The sequence below is a fragment of the Protopterus annectens genome, chromosome 8.part0, assembly GCF_019279795.1.
Source record: "Protopterus annectens isolate FY-2018-M chromosome 8.part0, PAN1.0, whole genome shotgun sequence".
In the NCBI taxonomy this organism is placed as follows: domain Eukaryota; kingdom Metazoa; phylum Chordata; order Ceratodontiformes; family Protopteridae; genus Protopterus; species Protopterus annectens.
In genome coordinates, this window is record NC_056741.1 from 1,696,143,534 (window position 1) to 1,696,168,533 (window position 25,000).

Genomic DNA, 25,000 nt, shown 5'->3' on the forward strand with positions numbered 1-25,000 from the left:
ATTTTATTGCATATATTATATTGGTTGTAAATTTTTTTTCCTTCTTTGTTGCTACTGGTCTAGTTAAGGCATACATTTACATTACAAATGCCACATTTGTTTTTTACTGACATTTTATGTTTATCCAATAAATACCTGGTCATGAAATGCAGCCATTTTAACAATATGAAGGCAGTTCAGAATTTGTAGCCTACTTATATAGGTTCATAGGTTCATAGGTTCATACTAAGCTATCTGCCCTAGGGCATTTATAAGCCTAGCCAGAATGTGTTTGGCTTTCGCCACCCATTTTAAATTTATTTTGCTATGCCCTTTTTCGAGGTTAACAGTGACACAGAAGTGATACCTGGGGTAAACCTACGATCTCCCATCCACTCATCAAGATTCCTCTTGAAGAGAGTCAATGAGGGACTCTGCCTAACCTGGACTGGGATTTTATTCCAGAGTGAAGGGAGCCCCAGGGTTATGAATCTGTCCCTCCAGCATGTCCTATTTATTTCAGTGCTGAGGTTCAAGTCTCTCGAGCGCGTAGCTCGATGGGATTTGGATTTTCTGAGGTGCAGCATGTCCATTAATTCCAGGTTGGACATGGCTTTATACGTCAGGCAATGATCGCCTCTGAACAGGCGCTATGCCACTGAGTAGAGCTGGAGTTTCTTTAACCGGGCAGCATATGGCATCTGTTTGAGCCCTTTGATCCTCTTAGTGAGGTACTTTTGGGGTCTTTCCAGTTTCTGCAGGTGTCTGGTAAGGTACATCCCAAAAGGGGCATTGTACTCAATTATGGGCCTGATGAGGAATGAGTAAAGAGGCACGATGACCTCCCCTGATCTAGATGTGAATCCCTTCATGATAAGGTGGGCTATATAAAATGTTTTTCTAACCACTTTGGCCACGTGGTTGTCAAATGAGAGATTGCTATGAACTTGGGTCCCCAGGTCCCTAATTACTTCTTCTGTACTTAATGGATTACCACCTATGTGGTAATGTTTTTGCCAAAGGGGATGACTATACACTTTTTGGCATTTAGCTTGAGGCCATGGCTCTGGCACCAGTTGTCTGTTTCTATGAGGCCCTTTTGGAGGATGCTTGTGTCGGCTGGAGAGTCGATTATGGTGCCCAGTTTGCAGTCATCTGCAAACTTGGTCAGCCACAGTCCTTCCGTGTTGGCCTGTACCTCCAAGAAATATATACCGAACAAGAGAGGTCCCAGGACTGAGCCTTGTGGGACACCACTTGTAACTGGTTTGGAGTCTGACATGGCTCCAGCAATTCTAACCATGTGGGTGCTGTCCTTGAGACACTTTGCAATTCATCTAGTGACATAGAGGTTTATATTTGAGTTGGTGAGCTTATCTATAATGCCCGAGTGGGGTATTGTATCAAAGGCTTTTGCGAGGTCCAGGTAGGCTGTGTGGACCACCTTCCCCTCGTCAATGGCCTTGGTGACTGTTTCAAAGAAATCAACCAGGTTTAAGAGGCAGGATCTGCCATTAACAAAGCCGAACTGGGTAGGATCCAGTGTCTGTAGGTCCCCAATATCTTTATTTATGAGGTCCATGATGATCCTTTCCATAGCTTTGCAGACTAAGCTAGTCAGGCTTATGGGGCGATATGACCCAGAGCCTGTCTTCATCTGGTGTGTCTACTGAACCAGGTATAGGTCTCCCTTCTTCCCCAACTCATCTGAAGTGGCACATTGTCTATCAGCTAACCAGATCCTCATGTCTTCAGGCAAAGTGTTAAGGGCTTGTTCCCTCACCAAAAGGTCTGCCAGCCCTTCAGAAGTGGTGACCTGACATCCACTCACCCACCTATGGAAATAAGTGCTCAGTTCAGCAACATATTCACACACACGTTCATCTGCCTTTTATCTATGCTCACAAAACTTTTTCCTTTACATTTCAGGTGTTAGCTTAAACAATTCTAACAAGTGATTTTTAACAGCAGTATAATCAAAACATGCAACGTCAGACATTTTTGACAAAACAGTTACAGCTTTACCATGGTGTAAGGGGGTCAGGAACCATACCCAGAGCCTTTGGTCAACACTATACTGTTTGCATACCCTCTCAAACATATGAATGAAACTATCAAAATGATCCCCCTCTTTAAATTGTGGAAGAAATGTACTGACCTTTTGTGCTTCTGGGTCCAGTTACTCCCTTCCCCATTACCTCCATGACTCTTGCAAAGAGTTAGCATTTCCATCCCATGCCTCCTCTGCCTCTCCTTTTCCTCAGCTTCTATCTCCAAATGCCTGGCCTCCAACTCAAGTCTCTTTAGCTCCAGATGGATTTTTAAGTCCTCTGCAGAAAGGCTGAGCTGTCCATTCTCTGAGAGTATTATATCTCCCCCACGCCTGATTTTCCTCCTGGTTGTTGTTTTCTGATGCAGCTGTAACCAAGGCTGCAATCAGATCTGCCTTAGTCAGGTTTCCATGCACCATTCCCCTAGCCTGACACATCTCTGCCAGCTGGCTCCTTGTCAGCTTTCCATACTCCTCTGCTGAAATGCTGCCTGCTCACCCTGACTAACTAAGCTAACAAAAAAATAAAACAATTATGATCTGAACTCTGAGTATTCACTGCATGGCTGATTTAGAGTACAAAACACCTTCAAAGCTCACTGTACACAAGCTACAGGAATTCACTCTACCCACACCACTACAAGCCAATTAGTATTTGCCAACCAATTAATATGTGGTGTAGATATCTCACCACTGCCAAACAATTAATATGTGATGCCTGTGCCCTGGCCCAGCAATTAAGGAGCCTCAATCCTCACTGCTAACACCAGTGAGGGGTGTCTCATATAGGAGGAATGGATAACAAATACACACAGTAAAGTACAATTTCCCTTAAGAACACACAGAGATCACAGTCAATCTGGCGCTGGTCGCTCCCTTGTTCTCCAGATCCCCAATCGGACTCCCCACTGGCACACTATAGGGTCCAGATCTCAGCCTAGTGGGCAAGCTAAAACCTCTAGCACCCTCTCTGTTCAACCAGTGCTTCGTGTCTCTGCCCAAGTAGCTGACACACATGTATACACACACACAGACACTCCTAGGGAAGGCTGGCACAGGTTCTCCAGCTGTGCCCCCTTTTCCCAGACTATACAGTAGTACCAGCTGCTACCACCCACTAATATTTATCAGCTACTCAAAGGCCCTTAAAAGAGTGTCCAAATATTATTATGCAATATTATTATCCAATTGGTAGTATAGCCCAGGGCTAAAGCTATTAGAGTGGCTTTGTACAATTTTACCAAAGGTGTGCAAGTACTCTAAAGAGCTTAAATTATCTCTACCAAAACAGCCTCAGTTGAAAGGGTTTAAAAATATTTAATAACAAATAGCCAAAACACAAGACAATACATTTTACTACACAGTGTTAATCAAGAGTTCAGAGATCACAGAGAAATACTTAAAATAATTCAGTAGTACAGTTCTGACATCACAGAAAAACACTTAGTCTAACCTTTCTAGTTTCTAGCTATTTCTTAGAGAAAACACAAGTCTAAGATAAACTTACATATAGAGCAAGACAGTGCTGATGAGTTGGATAGTCGAGACAAAAATGCTTAATGCTCTCTGATGCACTCTGTTTTTAATCACATTTCTGGTTCACATTACATAATTCTTCACACTTCCCTGGGTTCCCAGGCTAACAGAAACTACATTTACATTCTTCACCTCTGGGCAGAAACCAGAGCAATAAAGGACATTTATGCATGCAAATTCTGGCCATTAACTCTGGCCTTAAAACAATTGCAAGAATTCTTTCATCTAGACTGGCAGGAGCTGTGTTTAGATCAAAGGGTCACAACATGCTTTACTTTGTCAGTAGAGTGCACTGTTGTTACATTTTTTCCAGTTCCACATGTAACACTATTTTTACCATTTAAAACACAAGCCTGTGGTTTACATTAATATTTACAGATGACAGAATTATCTCCAAAATTCTATCTGGCTAGGCTGACAGCCTTCACCTATCTTCACCAAATCTTCACATGAGCAATAAACATAATAAGATTTGACAATGATTATTCATCTTCAGTGATAGAAAAAAAGAAAGGAGCTGAGGAAAATAGGAATTAAAATGCATGTATTGTTTCATGCTACGTTAAGTGCTATTCTTCCAGCTAGACTAAGTATTGCAGAAACATTCACTAAGCACTTTCATCCCAAAAAATTCAGGACTTTTTCAGAGTATTTACTCATCACTATGCTACAAATTTAAACAGGGCTATCCAACCAATCACAAAACAGAACCATGAATAATTAATTACTCAGCATCTAGAAAATAATGTTTAATATTCACAAAATTGTAAAAAGAATATGAAACCTATAAAAAATTATAATAAATAAGTCCATAAATAAAAACACTTGATAATACTATAATCAATCTTTTTGTAACAATCATTTACTCTAATAAGTTAATCTAGGAAAAAGTATATATTAAACTCACAACAGGTGCATATGTGAAAAGTAAAAAATGACCCGTATCAATACTAACTTTGAAAAATGTTAATTTTGCTCAATCTCAAATTGAGGACAATCTTGTCACAATTAGGTGATTTAGAAAACTGAAGACATGGGGAGATAAGAGCCAATTGCCATACAGGCAACAAAATAACCTATAAGTAGTCTATACTTTTAAAATTAATTGGCTCTTATCTTTAGCATACTCATTATAGATAAATAATCACTGAGACCTGGATGCTGTGATTTGACTTCATGATGCTATGCTTTTTTATTATTATTTATTTATTGCTGTGGGAAATCTCCTTGGTACATTCATGATGGATGTGTTTAATTTGCCAAAATGGTTGAAAGAAAGCATGCCATAGTTTATGTAGTTTTTATCTTGGATACTAACACTTTAGTCATGACTTTGTTGATGTAGAATAGGGAGTGAGGATGAATGTCATTTTTTGGACAGCTATCTGTTTCTGTGGAAACTGGGATTGTGTACAGGGATTATTAATAGACAGACCTGGTAGTTGTCTTAATGGCTATTTGTGATACAAGACAACTAGCTTTTTCTTAAATTTGATTAGAAATTATTGGCTTGTAGTCACAAGCAATCACATTGATTACATTATCATTAGTTAGAAGAATCAATGTGTATGTTAGGACATAGGACACAAAGATTTGGGTCAAAGGTTATATCAGAATTACAGTGACCGACATTAGGCTATTAGAAATTTTGTGAAAGATATTTAACCATTTGTACAAGTATATTGTTAAGCTTCTGATTACCGAGTGTGTAATACAGTTTATTTTATATCTTTTTATTTCTTTTAAATGAATATCTATTTTATTAAATGTTAAAGTGTTATTTACTCATAAGGATATAGATAAAATGGTTTTATTATTTAATACAGTATGTAATACATTAATATTACAACCTTAACATGTTAAGAGGTGAACCATACAGTTATGTAATTGAATCTTCAAGATGAAATTTTATTTTCAAAAAGTGGTTACATAATTACTATGTTATTTTAAATTCAAAAAGATGAAAAGAAGGAGATGGGAAAGGGAAAAGGGAAATAAAGGATAAAAGGAAGAAAATATTACATCCCTAGTTGTTGCAAATATGATCAAATTACGTGCACCACATACCAGTTAAGAGAAAACATTCTGTGCATGCCTTAATAATTAAATGCTATCTCTGTTATGAGTACATTAAATGCAAACAAGTGAAATCATCCTTTTCATTTATCCATATTTACGTAGTGTTAGAAAAGTAAACAAGCTCCGTAATTATTTTACAAGTTTTGCGAATGCACATATATTAATTTATCCATCTAATAATATTGACTATAATAATATAATTGTGAATTTCATTTATTCAGGCTATAAAGGGGGGAAAGAATTGTGTTATTTTTTTCTTTTATTCTCTTCCAGTTTTAAATGCATATTGTACATGAACTTCTGGTTCTAAAACTACTTATAAATAAATCTGTTATGTGTGAGTGGGCACACACACACTAATATGTGTACAATATGTGTACGTGTATGAATATACACATGTAGTAATAAGTATATGTATATATGTTTAGCAAGATAGTTGGGTGTAGGCATCTATGTGTATATGTATATATGTGTATATATAAATACCTGAGTTACTAAAATTTAAACATGATTTACATAAGTAATTAGTATGCATTTGAATATACTTTAGAACATTTTATTGAATAAAAAACATTTTGGAGGTAGTTAATTGGTAACAATAAAAATGAAGAAAGGAAAGGAAAAGGGGAAGGAGAAAATAGGGAGAAAAGAAGGGAAAGGAATGAAAATATGAAATGAAAGAATCAGGAAGGAGATAGGTGAAAAGGAAAGAACATGGAAAAGAAAAGAAGGAAAAGGAAAAGAGGAGTGGAAAGAAGGAGAATGTGGAGAAAGAAAAGAAAAAGAGGAAAGGAGGAAAGGGGAAAAGAATGGCTAAGGTAAGTGGAATGAGATGAAATAAAAAAGAAAGGAAAGTGGTAAAGAGAAGTGATGGAGGAGAGAGATGGTAGGTTGAAATGAATGGGAGCAGAGAGAAGAAAATTGATTTAAATTTGAATAACTCTAATAATACCCCTTTTATGTTTATACTTATCTTATGTGGAGATAAAGCTTAACACATGTTATTTAGCCAACATATATTTCATAGGTTCATAGATTAGTATAAAGCTAACTGCCCTTGTGAGCCATTTTAAGCCTAGACAATTATTCCTTGTGAGACTCAAACCTTGCATTTTGTGTTTGTAAGGCAAACACCTTAACCATTAGGCCACCCTCCCAACCCCTTTTTTTTATTTCTTATATATGGATAGTAGTAGCAAGGTCATTTGTTGCTTATAGTAGAGGTTTGCTGGGTAGTTTGGATGGGTTTTCCTCTTCAAATTTTACGTTTCATTATTTTTTTTTTAAGATTACATTATCTAAGATTAAAATTAGTGGTGTGCTAAATTTGGTGTCTAGTGTAATTGTTAAAATTTGTTTGTTTGCTTCTTGCCACCATTTTTTTGATTCAATTTTTAATGTAATCCATGTCATTACTTAGAGGAAAAATAATTAGAAACAGAAAGTGACATGATATACGTACATTCTTATAATATGCCCTATCTAAAATGTGTTTCAGTTAAAGTAAATGGACTCAATAGTGACTGCAAGAGGGGAGGTTTACTCAAGTATTTGAATTTATTTATTTATTTATTTTTGGCAGAAAACATATTTACTTCATAAATATATTGATAGAATTAATTCAAAGGACTATACAGTCTTAGTTCTAACATCAAAGAAAAAAGAAGGGGTGTTGCAATTATTTGGAAAAATTATATTTTAATGCCCAAAGTTATCAGTACTTATAGTGATAGTAAAGGATAGATGTATGTAGTAGTATTAGTAGAAATACAAGGAAGACTTTATACCCTAGCAAATGTTTATTGGATCCCATGAATTTGAGCTAAATTTACCAAAAAAGTCTGGCTATTATAATGTCAAATCTGAAAGGAAGCCTTGTGATGGCTGGTGATTTTTATTTCTTATTAAATGAAAAGGATACTAGTACAGCTAATAAAGTTAGAATATCTGCAACAACTAAGCCTTTATTAAACTTTTGTTGAATGATTTAATTTTAAAGATATTAATAACTTTTTTATATCCAATTCCTTATTTTATACGCATTATTCATGTAGGCTTGGAACTGAGTCTAGAATAGACAGAGTTTTTATATTGGTGGATGCAACTAGGTCCAATGTCATCTTACACCATACTGCTATTGGTGTCCCCTACTACAAAAAAACATGATTCACCAGCAACTAGTTTAAGGTTAGTGGATTCTGTATTTTGATGACTGATGTTTCCTTTAGTCTCACTAAAAGGCCCAAAAAATTCAAAAATAGATTTCCATCATTGAATTCACTGAACTGTGAATTATCATCTAAGGAAGGTGAATAACTAAATGGTATGGGTACATTGTTAGGGTCCCCCTCCATCTGTGTTGATGTGGGGGGTAGAAAAGGAAGAAGAGAGAATAGGTTGATTATAAGGGGACTCGTTTTTTTTTTTTTAAACATACTCACAGTCTCATTCCCTGGGTAAATAAGTCTAAGCATAACTTTGCAATAACCTAATGTCCAGGGATACCTCTCCCAGACTAGAAAGTGTAGTCGATACAAAAGAAAGTACCTTTTGTAGTAGAGATACTTCCTCAGCACTCAAATTTCTTTTAGACAAGTTATAAATCAATCCTTGACTGTTTTTTTCCATAACGTCTTCAGCATTGGAGTTTGTGGCATTAATATGGTGTCCTGCTGTATCCTTCTGTGCTTGCACTCTCTGCTGTTGGAGTGGCCCCTCTCTGCAGTTCCAGTATCTCTGATAGGCAGAGGTAGCTGCCCAAAAGCCTGTTTCTGTCCATTAGGTTTTGTTTTAGGATGAATATCAGGTACATTGTTCTTATTATTGGCACTGGGGACCATAGAGAGTACTGGATTACTCATCACTGGTGCCAATATATCCATAGGGGATTTCTTATTGGTTTCAGCTATATCTGCAGAAACATCATGGTCCTTTTGGTTATTAGACTGTTGTTCATATATTTCACTCTTTTGGCTTTTCGGATATGTACACCATGTGAAAACTTGGCCATTATTGAAGTCCTGAAAATCTCTCTGTATCTTTCTCAGTTTTTGTTGTTACAGCTGTGATTCATATGCTGTTGTATTATCTATGATGTCACTCACATAGGCATTAACTAAAGAAGCTGGAAACTGTTCTAACAAAGCCCCTTGCAGAGTGGCAAGCCTCCATATGAAATCTTTGCCATAGGTATCTTTTTAACAAAATGATAAATAATTGACCTTCAAGTTCTTTCAACTGTCGGTTAAATTCTTCCATAGCAACATCTGCATAGTCAGTCTCTTTACCTTTTTCTATAGGATTCAGGGACAGTAACGCATTACAATTAATATTAAGCACTTTTTTCAGTGTGTCACTGCTTTTTAGAGCATTGGTAGCTGCTGGGTTAAAATCTAATTCCAAGTCAAAGTCCTCCACCATGGTGTCCATAGAGTAAAACAAGACAAAAACTAGAAATATAACTATGTTCACCAGCAACACATAAAAACAAAATAACTAGAAAAGGAACGTGTCATGGGAAAAACCAATAGGACAATAATGGAAAGAGTTAGGGAGCATATGAGGGATAAGCTAACCCCATTAATTCCCTAACAAAACATGTTATGGATACTTCAGAAAAACACATTTCTAAATTCAGAGTGATAGAAATGGTAAAAGAAAATGGTCACTTAGGAGATATTAAAAATATTACAGAAGATAAGAAATTATTTTGGATACTAAATCTATAAGCTGATAACAATGGGGCCTTAATGATAAGGTCTCTTTAAAACCTAGATTAAGGTGTAGAAAACCAAAGTTTTGAATATAGTTACATCATATGATTTTCTATATCATGTGATTTCACGTTTGAATGTGATTGGTTTTTAGAAAAAAAAAATATATATATATATTTCATTTATTTTAATGTGATATATGGTCTGATGAAGTGGAACTAATTCTATGAAAGTGCTAACCTTTTTATTTTAATAAAGAGCTCTGCCATTTAGCAACATGTTCCTTTTTTATTTATTTTGTTTTTATGTGTTGCTGGTGACCATAGTTATAGTTATAGTTTTTAAAATCTACATATTAACATTTTTGTAAGCAATACCTCTTGGGATCATTTGTGGAATATGTTTACATGTCATTCTTAAAGAGGACCTTTTAACACCTAATATAATAGCAAGATTCAGTAATGAGAAGATTATAAGTTGTTGAAGATGTTACAACCCCCTACATAAACCTGGGGCAGTAACTAAGGAGTTTCAATCCTCACCACTGTCCCCGGTAAGGGAGTATCACTGAAAGCAGGCATAGAACACATGATTTCCCCTAACAGTACACTGGGAACAGGCTCCAAACCTGGGACTGGACTATGTGCTTCACTCCAGGTCCACAAATGAGTCTTCACATTACCCACTGCAGAGCACTGTGTCCCAGTTCTAGATATTTGACACACTCACTCTTAAATGTTTGATAATTACACATACAAACACTCTTGGGAAAGAAAGGAAAAAGTCCCAAGGCAGAATCCACTGGATATGAACTTTTTATTGACAATGTTAAGTGCTTTCATCCATAAATGGATTGGACTTCATCAGAACAAATGACAAGTCAAAGCACTCAGTATATATACACACATCTGATCTCAATGAAACACAATTAGCCAATAAAATAATTAAATAGTTAAATAATTAAATTATTAAATTGTTGATAAATTGATTCCAGTATTACAAAGTTCTAAAAAACTGCATGATGGATACATCCAATGTTAAAAGCAAAACACACTATATACCCAAAAGGAAAAGCATGCACTATTTCCTAACTGCACAGACATAATAGATAACTACTCAATAGTACAAATACCTAACCTTATTTAGTGAAAGACAGTGGAATAACTACAAAAAACTCAGCTCTCATAATAAACCCCCCTTATAAATAAACAAACAGGCCAATAGCATTCAAATAAGATAAACAACATTTATATTGACCCCCCCTAAAAACTTCAAGAAAAGAAGTAATATGCTTTTAGTTTTAATATACTACTTATGGAAACATTTTCATTAAGGCCAGGGGCTTGTGTTGCATTCATCATGACCCTCCACACTGTCCTAGATCAATCTGGTCAGTCACTAAAAACTTAAACTTATGTGTAGAGTTATCCTTCAAGTGTTTGTATAGAACATGCTTATCATCCTTTTTCTTGATAGTGTAACAATGCAAGTAAATTCTTTAACTCAGGCTTAATTTAGTTTTGCCAATATAAAATGCAAAAAACCTTCACACAGTGTGAAATACACCATCACTTTACTACCACAACTAAGACTTTGGAGCAAAAAAATATGCTTGTAGCCTCTAACAAAGCAATCATTCACTTCAAGGACATGGGAATATTGACTACAATTCCCATACCTGAACATCTTGCCTGTATGGCCAAAAGATGGGGGATCCTCCAAAATCATTTTAAAACTATGTTTCTTCTTGTATACAATAATATGTTTTGGTCCAACAACATCAATGTTGTCCTTGTCAAGTAAAAAATGGGCCACTTACTCTCAATAATAGATTTAAGATCATAGAAGTTGAAAGTATAAGTTAAAATCAAGGCCCTATTATAGGAACTCCTGTTGTCTCTCGTAACAATGCCTCCAGGATTGTCAATAATGGCTTGTTCCTTGGTGTCCAAAATGGGCACAAAATGCCCCTTCTTCTCTTTAAATTGACCTATTCTATGATATCTAATTAAAAAAAAAACATCAAAATAACCCCTCATTTAAACATGTCCCTTAACTTTCCCATTTTGAGAAAGTAGTCCTCCTCATTGGAGATCATGGACACCAATCTAACACACTGGCCCTTCACAAGGGTCTTCTTCTGATGTATGGGTACACACTATCAAAGTGAAGAAAGGAGATGAAATAGGTAGGCTTATGATAGATGACAGAAATAAACCTCTCCTATCATAATTTTTCTTTAAGGTGATATTCAGGAAATGTACTGAGTCCCGTTGCACGTCCATAGTAAATTTTAAAAAATCAGTGGTGCCATGCAAGAATTCAAAAAACTCATTGAGCCTTGCCTCAGTGTCTTTTCAGAAAAAAATCATGTTATCCAAGAAGCACCCCTATATAAGCCAACTATTTTTAAATTCAGAATTCAAAATAAAGTTGGTTTCCCAATAGGATAAAACTGCATTAACAAACATGGGGACACATGCTGCCCCCATGGCTACACTGGTCTTCTGCCTGAAAAGCTGTCTCTTGAATGTCAAGAAATTGTTTTCTAATTCTATGACCATGAAGTCCCTCAAGACCTCTATTCTGCCCAGACTAAGGCTAGTGTGATGTCTGAGATAGTCTTAAAACCAATCTATCTCCACCCAGTGGGGGATCATAGAAAGCAAATTTTTGATGTCAATGGTAACAACATTAACTTCATCACAAAGAAGATTATCCAATATCCTGGAAAGAAAGTCCCAGGAATCCCTAAGTAAAACTGGGTTAGCCACAAAAACTTCCTTAGTGTAAAAATCAATATATTTGGCTATACAAAATGCTTTAGATCCTTTAGCATCCACAGTTGGATGCAGTGGGGGATTAAATGTGTTCTTGTGAACTTTAGGGATCCAAAAAATGGAGGGGGGTTGGGATTATGGACTCAAACAAAGTTATATTCTTCAACTGTAATTTGACTGTTAAATAACATTTCTTTGATAGCCAAATCAATTTTCTGATAAGCAATGTTCATTTGAATCAACAAAGCCTCCTCATAAGTATCCGAATACAATAAATGTAACATTTTATTAACATAATCATTACTGTTCATCATAACCAAACCCCACCTTTATCTCATTTCATCACCCTAAGTTGCTTGTTTTGAGAAACTTCAAATAATAAAATCCTTTTCTGTTCACTTAAATTGTGTGCAAATGACAAATTCTGAGGGTTTTTTAAGAGGTTCCTGATATTGGCCTTACATAGTTTTTCAAATAACATCACTGTTGGGTGAAATAAATATGCTAAATATGCTGGGCTTTTTGATAAAACACAATGTATTACAATCAACTCAATTTACATCCTTGAAATAAAAAGCTTGATTTAGTTTTCTTGTATATAGTTTCAAATTTACAAGGACTTCATCAACTTTACTGCTAGCAGAAGGTACAAATGAAACACTTCTTTCAAACAAATTGGCCCACCTAACATTGCCTTCAAAGCTACTGTAATTACAGATTTTAAAGTCCCCATAATTCTTACAAATTAATTGACAATCGTTTAACAATGAGCCCTCCATGCACAAGGATGACCCCTCACAGATGCTCTCCCCCTCCCACCATCCCCAAATTCCTGTAACACTGCTCTTAAATCTTTAACTTGAATAGGGGATAGCTGCTCAGATATTGTTACCTCTCCCACAGAAGTGTCAGTCCAAGCCTCACTCAGAAGGTTCGCCTCAGACTCCTCCTGCCATCCACTGTGAATACTCAGCACCAAGGCCTCTGTATCATAATAAGGTTTCATTAGGTTAACATGATGCAACTTATGTCCCTGCTTCCTGCCTACTAAGTTTAACATGTAGTTAACATCACCAACTTTTGCAATCCCAGGCCAGTAAAAGTAATACATAATGTGTCTCTCAGCATACCTTCTGCCCATATGACCTGCAAAAGAAATGTGATAGTCTATGGCCCATATTATCTCACCTTCTAGCCCTCCCTCAGGTTTCCACTCTCCATCCTAACATACAGACTCTCCTTCTTCTTGAGCATCAGGTACCTCCTTAGCTACCTGCCTCAAACCTTGTAAGGTAGGATCAGACAGCTGTTCCTATCTCAACTCTACCTTTGTGACCCCTCCTAGTTCCCCTTCTACAGCCCAGTATCCTCTGTCAGCAGTCCCTCACTGTCAACCTGGATACCACCACTCACCTCTGTCCTTGCAGTCACCATGGCCCTGGAACACTAGAATCTACCAGCAGCTGTGGTTCACCTTCAGGCTCACTGTTACATGGTAGCTCCCCTCACTTAAGTAACTACATCACCAGCCTCAGGTTCAGGCATAAGATCTGTCTGGGTTTCCCCCAGGCTACCAGACCTATGTGCCTGTCTCCAAGCTTGATTGTATGTCACTGCATGCACACATGGTACTACACTATCAAAATCATTCCCTATTAGGACATCTGCAGGGATATCCTCAAACACACCTTACTGTTTGTTCCTTTGTCAACCCTCCCAGTCAAGATGAACGCTAGCCAAGGGTATTTGGAATGGGGTCCCTCCTAGAACTCTGACTGGTATGGACTGCACAAGTAAGTACTGCTCTTCCTCAGCCACTGCAGGTCTCACAATGGTTATATCCAAGCTGTGTCTCTCTTAGTAGTCATCTTTCTTCCATCCACTAAGATAGGATACACATTTTGGTGATAATTTGGCACCTGTGTTGTTTCCAGACAACTTCTGTCTGTCATTCTGTCATTCCCACTTGCTGGCTCCCTCACAATTTGCTTCACACTTTGCTTCAATGGACATTTGTATGCTACATGGCCCTCTGATCACATTTGAAACATCTAATCCTTGATCCTGACAATGAGCTTGAACCAGTGGCTTCCCCTGCTACTGGTGAACTCTGCTGGAGTGGTTTAGGCTGCCCCCAAGTGTTCCCTTATGTCCATGTGCAGCACTGGATATCTCTTTATTATGCATTGCTGTCCTACTTGCCAAGTAGAGATCCCCTTTTCTCCCCAACTCATTTGCAGAGTTACACTCTTGGTCTGCCAACCAGATCCTCATCACCTCAGGCAAAGTGCTGAGAACTTGTTCCATCACCAAAAGTTCTGCCAGTCCTTCAAATATATAAATAAAATGAATAAATATAACTATCAAAGTTATCTCCCTGCCTGTACTGAGGAAAAAGTTTGCTGACCTTTGTGGCTTCTGGGGTTCAGTCATTCCCTTCTCCATTACCTTCATGACCCTGTCAAAGGGTAAGACACTCCCTTTCATGCTGCTTCTGCTTCTCATTTTCTTCAGCTTATATCTCCAAACATCACAGTTGATACTGATGCTGTCTATCCTTTTTTTCATCCTCCAGTTCATGCTGATAGTGCTTCTCCCTCTCCTCAGCCTCCAAGCATTTGGCTTCCAGTTCATGCTGATGCTGTTACTCTCTCTCCTCAGCTTCCAGTTTGGGTGTCCTTAACTCCAAACAAATGTCCTCTGAAGAAAAGATACACTGTCTTGTCTCTGAGGGCTGCTTATCCCCAATGCCAAACTGGATATCGTCCAAGGTGCTGATATGTTCTGTGGTTGCAATTAAGGCTGAGATAATTTCTTCCTTAGTCAGGTTGGCATGCACCAGTTCTTTTGCTTCACACACCTTAGCCAACTGGTTCCTGGTCAGCTTGCTATAATCCTCTGCTGACATCTTTTGCCTGCTGTCCCTGACTAAACTGACTAAAAAATAATTAGAAGTGTTGTGCAATGAAACTTTGTAGGTTTATCATGTCGCTGTCGAGAGTGCACACCTCAGTGACAACTACCCACAGGCTACTAAAGCTCAATTAAAATCCCACTGCTGCCACTAAATAATGTGACAACCCCCTTCTTAAACCCAGGGCAGTAACTAAGGAGACTCAGTCCTCACCACTGTCTCTGGTAAGGGATCGTCACTGAAAGCAGGGGTAGAACACACAATTTCCCCTAAGCGTACACTGGGAACAGGCTCCAAACCTGGAACTGGACTATATGCTTCACTCCAAGTCCCCAAAAGAATCTTCACACTACCCACTGCAGAGCACTGTCTCCTAGTTCTAGGTATTTGACACACTTACTCTTTAATATTTGACAATCACGCATACAAACACTCCTGGGAAAGACTGGCACAGATTTACCTGCTATGTCCTCTTTCCCAAATTACACAGTAACACTGCCACCAGTCAAAATACCACTATACCCTTCAAAAGGGGTGTTAAATTATATTGGGTAAAATAAATCTTGATATTTAAGGTAGCATGCAATCAAAACAGTAGGGCTTTTTGGAGTGGCCTTGGTGTTAATCACATTAAGCATAAACACACTCAAGGTTACTAAAACTACTTTTTAAATAACCAGCCACAATTGAAGGTAGTAAAATATTAAATAAATAAAAAATGATTTAAAACATATATACACTGAATGATTTCATTAAACCACAGATTTTTCACACACAGGAATTAGGAAAATAACACTGTAGGGTAGGTTTCACACTGATTGAAGACAAAACTCTAACTATCTAACTGTAAATCCCTAACTATCTAAAGTCTAACTGTCCCTGTCTAATTTAATTAACTCAGCAAGGCAAGATGATACTCTTCCTTCTGCAGGGTGAGATAAGAATATATGTTCATAGGTTCATACGTTCATAGGTAGGTACTAGACTATCAGCCCAAGGGCCTAAGTAAGCCTAGCCAACAAGGTTCCCTGGCTTACGCCACCCAAGGAAGTTAATTTCCTGTGCCTCTGTTGAGCAGAGCCACAGAAGTGATCTCCAGGGTGTATTTCCTATTTCCCATCCACTCATCAAGATTTTTCTTGAAGAGTGCTAATGAGGAACTTTGTTTGACATAGATGGGTAGCTTGTTCCAGAGTATAGGAAGTCTCTGGGACAGGAATCTATCTCTCCAGCATGTCCTGTTTTTTGTGGTGACAAGGTTTAGGTACCTAGAGTGTGTGGCTCAGAGGGATTGAGATTTCTTTAGGTGTAGCATGTCCAACAGCTCTGGGTTTAACATAGCTTTATAAGTTAGGCAGAGATCTCCTCGGAGTAGGCGATATGCTACAGAGTAAAGCTGGAGTTTTTTGAGACGGTCAGTGTAGGGCATCGTTTGAGGCCAGTAATCCTCTTTCTGAGGTACATCTGTGGCCTTTCCAGCTGCTGCAGATATCTTGTGAGGTACATTCCAAAAGGGGCATTGTACTCTATAATGGGTCTAATGAGTGCCGAGTAGAGGCGAACAATGACCTCTTTTTTCCTGGATGAGAACCCTTTTGTGATGAGGTGTGCCACACAGAAGGATTTCCTGACTACTGTGGGGATGTGATTATCAAAGGAGAGACTACTGTCCACCTGGGTCCCAAGGTCTCCTATCACACATTCGGCATTAAGTAGACTGACGTTTATGCGGTAGTTCATGGGTACAGAGTTTTTACCAAAGGGGATGACAATGCACTTTTTGGCATTGAGCTTGAGGCCATGCCTCTGACACCAACTATCTCAGTGAGGCCCTTCTGTAGGATGTCCACATCATTTGGGGACTCGACTATGGCTCCTAGTTTACAGTCATCTGTGAACTTCGTTAGTGAGAGGCCTTCTGTGTTAGCCGGTACTTCAGAGAAGTAGATACCAAACAGGAGAGGTCCCAGGAATGAACCCTGTGGTACTCCACTTGTCACTGGTTTGAAGTCAGATTTGGAGTCTGCAACCTTTACAGTGTGGGTTCTGTCAGTGAGCCAGTTGTCAACCCATCTTGTGATGTAGGGATTTATATCTATTTTATTGAGTTTAGCTATAATTCCAGAATGGTGGATGGTGAGGAAAGCCTTGGCGAGGTCAAGATAGGCTATGTGAACCACCTTACCCTCTTCTGTGGCTTTGGTGACTGCCTCAAAGAAGTCAATCAGGTTCAGAAGGCATGATCTGCCTTTCACAAACCCAAACTGGGTGGGGTCCTGAGTTTGGAGGTTACCACTGTCTTTGTTTATGAGTTCCATGATGATACTTTCCATGGCCTTGAAGACCAGGCCCGTCAAGCTAATAGGGTGATAGTTCCCAGGATCAGTGGTGGCTCCCACTTTGTGGAGTGGGATAACTGCTGCTGTGCATCATTCAAGCCTGATGTGAGACTATGATTGAATATGTTGCTTAGGTGGGGAGCCAGTTCGTTCTGAAGTTCATGTAAAAACGTAGCCTGGGATGTTGTCCGGTCCCATGGATGCTGTGTTTTTGGTTTTAGAGAGTGCAGCTTTTACCTGCATAGATGTGATTACAGGGACTCTGCATTCTTCCTGTATAGATATGGGCCCTTTAGGAGGTGAGATGGGGGTAAAGTTAGCACTGAACCTATCTGCCAGGATGTTGGCAATATCAGTTGGTTCTGTAGTTTTCGTGTCATTGTCAACTCTTCAGGCTGTTGTCTGGTCCTCAGAGACTGGAATAGCAAATCCTATTATTTCTGCTCTGAGAAACTCGGTGTGATAAATACTGATCTGGAAAATCACCACTGACGTCTACAACAAGTGGTGCTGCAACTGAACAACACTATATCACACTGAACTCAGCTTACTCAAAACCTGCTTTTTATAGCAGAATCTTTTAAAAGTCACAGCAAGCTGTTATGAAAATTCTACTCTTTCATTTCAGACTTTTGAAAAGTAAATAAAAACAGCTGCTGTGGAGATTCCATTCCTTTCAGCTCTGGCACGTGATGACATCACCTCCAGATCAGCTGACTGGCACAACCTCCATTCAGAATTCTTAAAAGACATGTACATTTTGGTCAGCCAGAAGAACACTGTTTGACTCAATTATCCCACATAAATCAAAGAAACAATCAAAAAACAGACTTATTTACAAAATTATAGCTAGTCAGGCTGGCATTTATAACACAGGGTAATTTATAATTATTTACAAGTATTTAAAAACAGTAGCCAGACATGCTAGCAGAGAAACAATATCTGAGATCCTGACAGAAGATATAAACAGAAAGGTAATGCTGACTGGTCAATATATTCTATGATTTTCCTTCTTTATCTACTTACTGAAACAAAATTGCAGGTTTTCTTCACATTTTATGGAGTGATAACTTTTCTTTAAATGAGATTTTAATTTTAATCAATGTTTCAAGAGATCATCAGATGAATAAAGAAAACTATTATTTTCTATTGATAATCCTGGCTGCAGTGAGGAAAAATATAGCAAAGAAATGGCAGAAATTTATTCTACCACAGTTTGATTTTTATCGGCTGCTTGGGAGGTAGCTCAGACAGAGATCAACATAAAAAAAAAGCTGGACATTCCCAAAACCCTTTATAAAGAATCCATGGATTACAGTTTTCCCTCTTATTGAGGCTTACTTACAAAATGACAATTCCTCTAGTCCAAATAGAGGAGGTGGCATCATGTTTAAGGTGTTTCCTTGCAGACACAAGGTACAGAGTTTAATTCTCACCTTTGGAACCATTGCTAGGCTTAAAAATGCCCACTGAGGTTGTTAGTCTAGTAATTACCTATGAACCTAAATAAGGAAGAATGCTTTCTAGACGGACTTTAATTTAAATTTATTATATTGGATACACATTTAATTTTCAGGTGATTTAGAACTTTAAGTTAAAAAAAGTATGCCTTCTTTTTATTCAGTCATGCATTATACATATTGTATTTAGTTATTTACATTTAGAAATTAACTTTTAAATGACAGCACTAATTGATGAATATGTCTTGTTGCAAAATCATATAGGTAATATTTCTATAAAACGTGTAGCAAAAAGTGATCTGTGATAAGCAGACATGAACTTGTGATATTTCCATTTGTTTTGTTCTTTAGCTCAGTAATATCAAGAGTTCTATTATTCTAATCAGTGTAAACCATTTTGCTAATAATTATTTGAAATACTTATCTGGCACCTAGCTCAATTTATTTCAGTTTACCAAAGCAGTTTGTTATTGTGTACAGTAGTATATGCAGAATAAAGGCATCCTGAGGGATTCCTGTCAAAATAAGGAAAAAAAAGAATGTAAATTCAAATAGGGTATTATTTGTCTGTCTCTCGTTGATGCTATTTTTGCTCCTATAGCCCCCAACCCACCCTGGTCTTGCCATTAACTTTTTTTTTTTTTTTTTTTTTTATTTACTGTGCTATTGTGTCAAGGAGGAAGTAACTGTAGTTAAGGATGTTTAAATACTGGCATCAACAAGAAATGTATTCACACCTTTTTAATATTTATCACAAAACATACACACACTGTCTGCCTCCTATTTTAGAGGAAATCAGCATTCTAATCTGAAAACCTGAAAAATAATCTTGACAAAAATATAATTGTCATGCTTTATATTCAGAATTCAATGTTATTTTATGTCAAACTGATACTTATCTTTCGAAGATATCATCGGACAGTGACTTGTTCAAGCAGGGTTTCATTTGTTTAATGTGGATTACCCATCCTTTTCACCAGCTTCTTTACTGATGCTGCATCCCCGGCCTCCAGGAAGTGTGATTGTGACTGCATATAAAACCACCTGCCTGGCTCCATATTTGCAATGTACATTAGTTAATTTATATCTTGTCTAGCCACCCCATTCAGTGCCAATGAGACAAATGAAATGCCTAGCTTTATCTCCCTGCATCAGGAAGCCATCTTCTAAGCATTTGTGAAAACAATGATCTCACCAGATTTGAAATGTAACAAGATCCATTGAGAGTGGAGTCAAGCCCACCAAAGACATGGCACTGAAGTATCATTTTCATGCTGTGCTCTGCTGTGAGGGAGATGCAGGTAGGTAATGGCAATCAAAATTCTACTTTCACCAGGAATAATGCCTAAGTTCAAGGAGAAAACACTTGGCTTCAATAACTGGCTTCTACATTTTTGTTATACTAGGGGAATCCCATATATACATACAACCAACGACCAAATAATAAGAAACCTCCAAAAGGCTGCTGTTCTAAGTATAATAGCAATTAAAGAAGAACACACATAAAACTCTAACACCTCAGCTGTGTAGCCTTCAAGGAGTATTAACTTATAAACATGAACAACTATATATATATATATATATATATATATATATATATATATATATACACACACACACACACACACACATACACAAGATTAAAATAATTAGCTAATTAATGAATGAATTCATGAATTAATTCATTAGTTAATTGATTAATAGATGATTAAATCAGATGCAGTTGCATTCAGTGTTTAGACCCCAAGGAATTAAAGTGCCATACTTTAAAATACAGATAGACACTTTATATACAGCTTATTTTAAATACGGTATCATCACAATATTTTCAGTATATCTGTTCCGGATTGCTAGCTTGCAAACCAGAAGGTTCACCTCCATGACATAACTTAAAATGCAGAGAAATTGGACTATCACGATTAAGTTTTTTGATATTTCCTACATGTTCCTGCAGTCTAAGTTGGAAAGCTCTCTTAGTTTCCATTACATAAAATAAGTCACATGGACATTTAAGTATGTATATCACTCCTTCTGTATTACAAGTATATCTACCAGTAGGTATAAACCTAACACCACTGATCTTACAAAAAAAAAAAAAAATCTGAACATGTATACAACTTCCCCACAGGGGAAGGTACCTGAAGTAGCAAGGGTCCTATAGGAATATGGTACCTGAAATTTACTGTGCACCAACATATATTTTAAATTTCTGCCTCTTTTATAAGATATATGAGGAAAAAGATGGTAGAAAAATCACGATGCTGTGACAAAAAATTCCAGTAACATTTAACCAAGTCTATCAGTTTCTCACTAAATAAGTGTAGGTAGAAATAAAATAAAATTTCTGTCTCTTAAGGGAAGCTATATTACAATTTCTATTTTTTCTATTTTTCTCATGGACATGAACTGTTAATCTAGTGGCCACATTATTAACAGTTTCCCTCTTAACTTGAATTAAGGCATTCTCAATAATAAGTCGTCATACCCCTATTTGACAAGTAAACCAAATTTCTTTCATAAAATCTGATTCACTATTACATAATTTTCTCAACAGTAAAATTCACCATAAGGTAATGACAGCAAGTGGTGACAGCTCTTACCATACATAAATTGCCCACTGTCTTCAAACTTTCTATGTATGGAAGTTAGAACTTCTCCGTTGTCATACCCATTGTCACACCCCTTTAGTTTTACATCCAAATTTCCATATCATTTTGGTTCATCAAAAGACAGACCAAATCTATTTTCCCTAGATCTCTAACAAAATCAGCGATCTGGTCTTGGCCACCTTGACAAACAAAAAACAAATAAATATAACAAAAATAATACATTACAAAATTATTAAAAAAATATGCTTGTAAATACATTCAATTTCAAACAGTCCCATTAGCAAATCTCATATGTGTCTGCATGGGAAGAAATGGTGAACAGACCCCCAACCCTTTTTTAAGGGTGACCTGCATATTTTACTCATCAGCTTTCTTATACTGGCTAACATTTCCTACCTCCATAGGTTCATAGCTTCATAGTTTGGTACTAGGCTATCAGCCCCAGGGCCTATACAAGCCTAGCCATAACAATACCCTGGCTATTTCTTCCCACAGTATTTACTTCCCCTGGACCCCTGTTTAGCAGGGTGACTTACGTGATCCCCGGGGTGAATTTCCTTTCTCCCATCCAATCATCAAGGTTCCTTTTGAAGAGGGCCAAAGAGGTGCTCTGCTTGACATGTATGGGCAGTCTATTCCACAGTCTGGTGAGTCTCTGGGTCAGGAATCTATCCCAACAGCATGTTTTGTTTATTGTGATGACAAGGTTTAGATCCCTGGAGCGTGTGGCTCTGTGGGATTGGGATTTCTTTAAGTGTAGCATGTCCAACAGCTTTGGGTTTGACATGGCCTTGTATGTTAAGCAGAGATCGCCTTGGAGTAGACGATATGTGACAGAGTATAGCTAGAGTTTTTTAAGGCGGTCAGCATAAGGCATCTGCTTTAGGCCTGTGATTCTTTTAGTGAGGTATTTCTGTGGTCTTTCCAGTTTTTGCAGTTGTCTTGAGAGGTACATACCAAATGGGGCATTGTATTCTATAATGGGTCTAATGAGGGATGAGTACAGTGGGACAATGACTTCCATTTTTCTGGATGAAAAGCCCTTAGTGATGAGGTGTGCCACATAGAAGGATTTCCTGACTGTTGTGGCGATGTGGTTATTGAAGGTGAGACCACTGTCCACCTGTGTCCCTAAGTCTCTTATCACACTTTTGGTGTTAAGTAGACTACCGCCTATGTGGTAGTTCATGGGTACAGAGTTTTTACCAAAGGGGATGACAATGCACTTTTTGGCATTGAGCTTGAGACCATGTCTTTGACACCAGGCATCTGTCTCAGTGAGGCCCTTTTGTAGGATGTCCACATCATTAGGAGTTTCAATTATGGCTCCTAGTTTGCAGTCATCTGTGAATTTAGTTAGCCAAAGACCTTCTGTGTTAGCCTGTACTTCAGAGAAGTAGATACCAAACAGGAGAGGACCCAGGACTGAACCCTGTGGCACTTCACTTTTCACTGGTCTGAAGTCTGATTTGGAGTCTGCTACTTTCACGGTGTGGGTTCAGTCAGTAAACCAGCTGGCAACCCATCTTGTGAGATAGGGATTTATACCTAGTTTAGTGAGTTTATCTATAATTCAAGACTTGAGTAGCAATAAGTTGGCTTTGGAGAAGTTTTTTTATGGAGGTTTTCTTACTGGGGGGTGGGAGTGGGATGTGGATGTTAAGGGTGATTAGCTTATGGTCTGACCTGACAAATGAGGGTGACCATAGGTGTGGAGCATCAATTTCCCATGTTGGTAATGCCCAGGTCTAGGATATTGGAGCCCCTGGTGGGACTATGGATTATTTGATCCAGGGCATTGGAATTTATGAATTCCAAGAACCGTTGGGCAATGGTGTTGGTACATGAGCAGTTTTTTCGGTTAATGGCAGGGTAGTTGAAATCACCTAGTATTAGAGTGTTTGGTTTTATATTAATATTTTCTAGTATGTTTAGAAAGGTGTAGTGAGAATCTTGTGGCATGGTGGGGGATCTGTAGCAAGCTACAATTTGGATTGCAGTCTTACCTAGTGTTAGTTGTACCTGGAAAATTTCAGACATATTGTGTTGGGCAACTAACCTGGTGGTGTTAATATCCTTGGTGAATATGGACACTCCTCCACCTTTAGTGTTTTGATTCTGGTTTGGTGGCCAAAAAGTGTGGTAAGAGTTGTAGACTGGTATTGCAGGGGTGCTCTCTGGAGCTTTGGACCAGGTCTCAGTTAGTGCACAGATATTGATGTTCTCCATTTTTAGGAGTGCCTTGAGAGAGTGCATTTTGAGGTTTAGACTTCTAACATTGAGTAGCATTCTTGTACCTGTTACGGTGGTGGTTTTGTCCTTTGAACTTTGCCTAAAAAAGGCACTATAGCCATAGTGCTTTTATTTAAATGTTTCTTATGTTTATGTTTTATCCATATAATAGTGTTTTGTAAGGTCAGCTGAATGAAGAGTGGTCACATGATGTTGATTCTTTAAATAACTAGTGTTTGTTTTACAATGTACATGTATTGAAGAAGTCTTGACATTGTTTGGAAAAAATTATTTAACATTAATAAAGTGATTTTGCAGGAGTTTCTGTCACTACATTTCTTTTCTTTTTTTTTTTTTTCCTTTTTGCTATATGCTGCTTATTCAAGAGACATTATTTGCTTCTTGATTACTAGACATTTCCTCGACTCTATAAACAGATGTTGGAAATGCTCATGACTGAGGCTGGTTCATGGCACCAAATATTTTCAGATTGCTGATTTAATGAGACTTTTTGACTTGTAGATATCTTTTCATTATCTTAGTACAGGATTCCCTCCTCAGTGTTTGGCTGAGGTCCAGACGTGGCTGTGTGGACTGCCTTACCCGCATCCAAAGCTCTGGAGACTGAGTTCTGAAGAAGTCAATCAGGTTCAGGAGACAAGATCAGCCTCTTCACAAACCCAAACTGGGTGGGATCCAGTGTTTGAAGAGCTTGCCAATGTCTTTGTTTATAAGTTCCGTGATAATACGTTCCATGGCCTTGTGAGATCAGGCTCATCAGACTGAGAGTGAGGTGGTAGTTCCTGGGATCCAAGGTGATCCCCCTCAGGTGGAGGGGATAACTGTAGCTGTGCACCACTCAGTGCAAGATGAAGCCTGAGGTGAGAGTATGATGAAACATGATACTTTAAGTGAGGTGCCAGTCTCATGGTGTTTGTAGTTCATGTAGTACACAGCCCGGATGTCATCTGGTCCCATGGATGCTGTATTCTTAGCTTTGGAGAGTGCGTTTTCAACCTGTGTGGCCATTATTACCAGAATTTGGCAATCTTACATTATTGAAATTGGCTGTTTAGGGGGTGAGAAGGGGGTGAAGTTGGCACTGAATCGATCTGCAAGGATATTGGCAATTTCCTTGGGATCAGTATATTTAATGCCATTCTGTTGTAGATCAGAGCAGATCTGAGCCTTGCCATTTAGATTCTTGACATAGTTATAGAATGTCTCTTGTGGTTGTCTTTGGAATCTTTGGCAATTTATTTTCGTGTGAACTAGTCTTGAGGATTTTTACTGAGAGGATCCTCAGCTT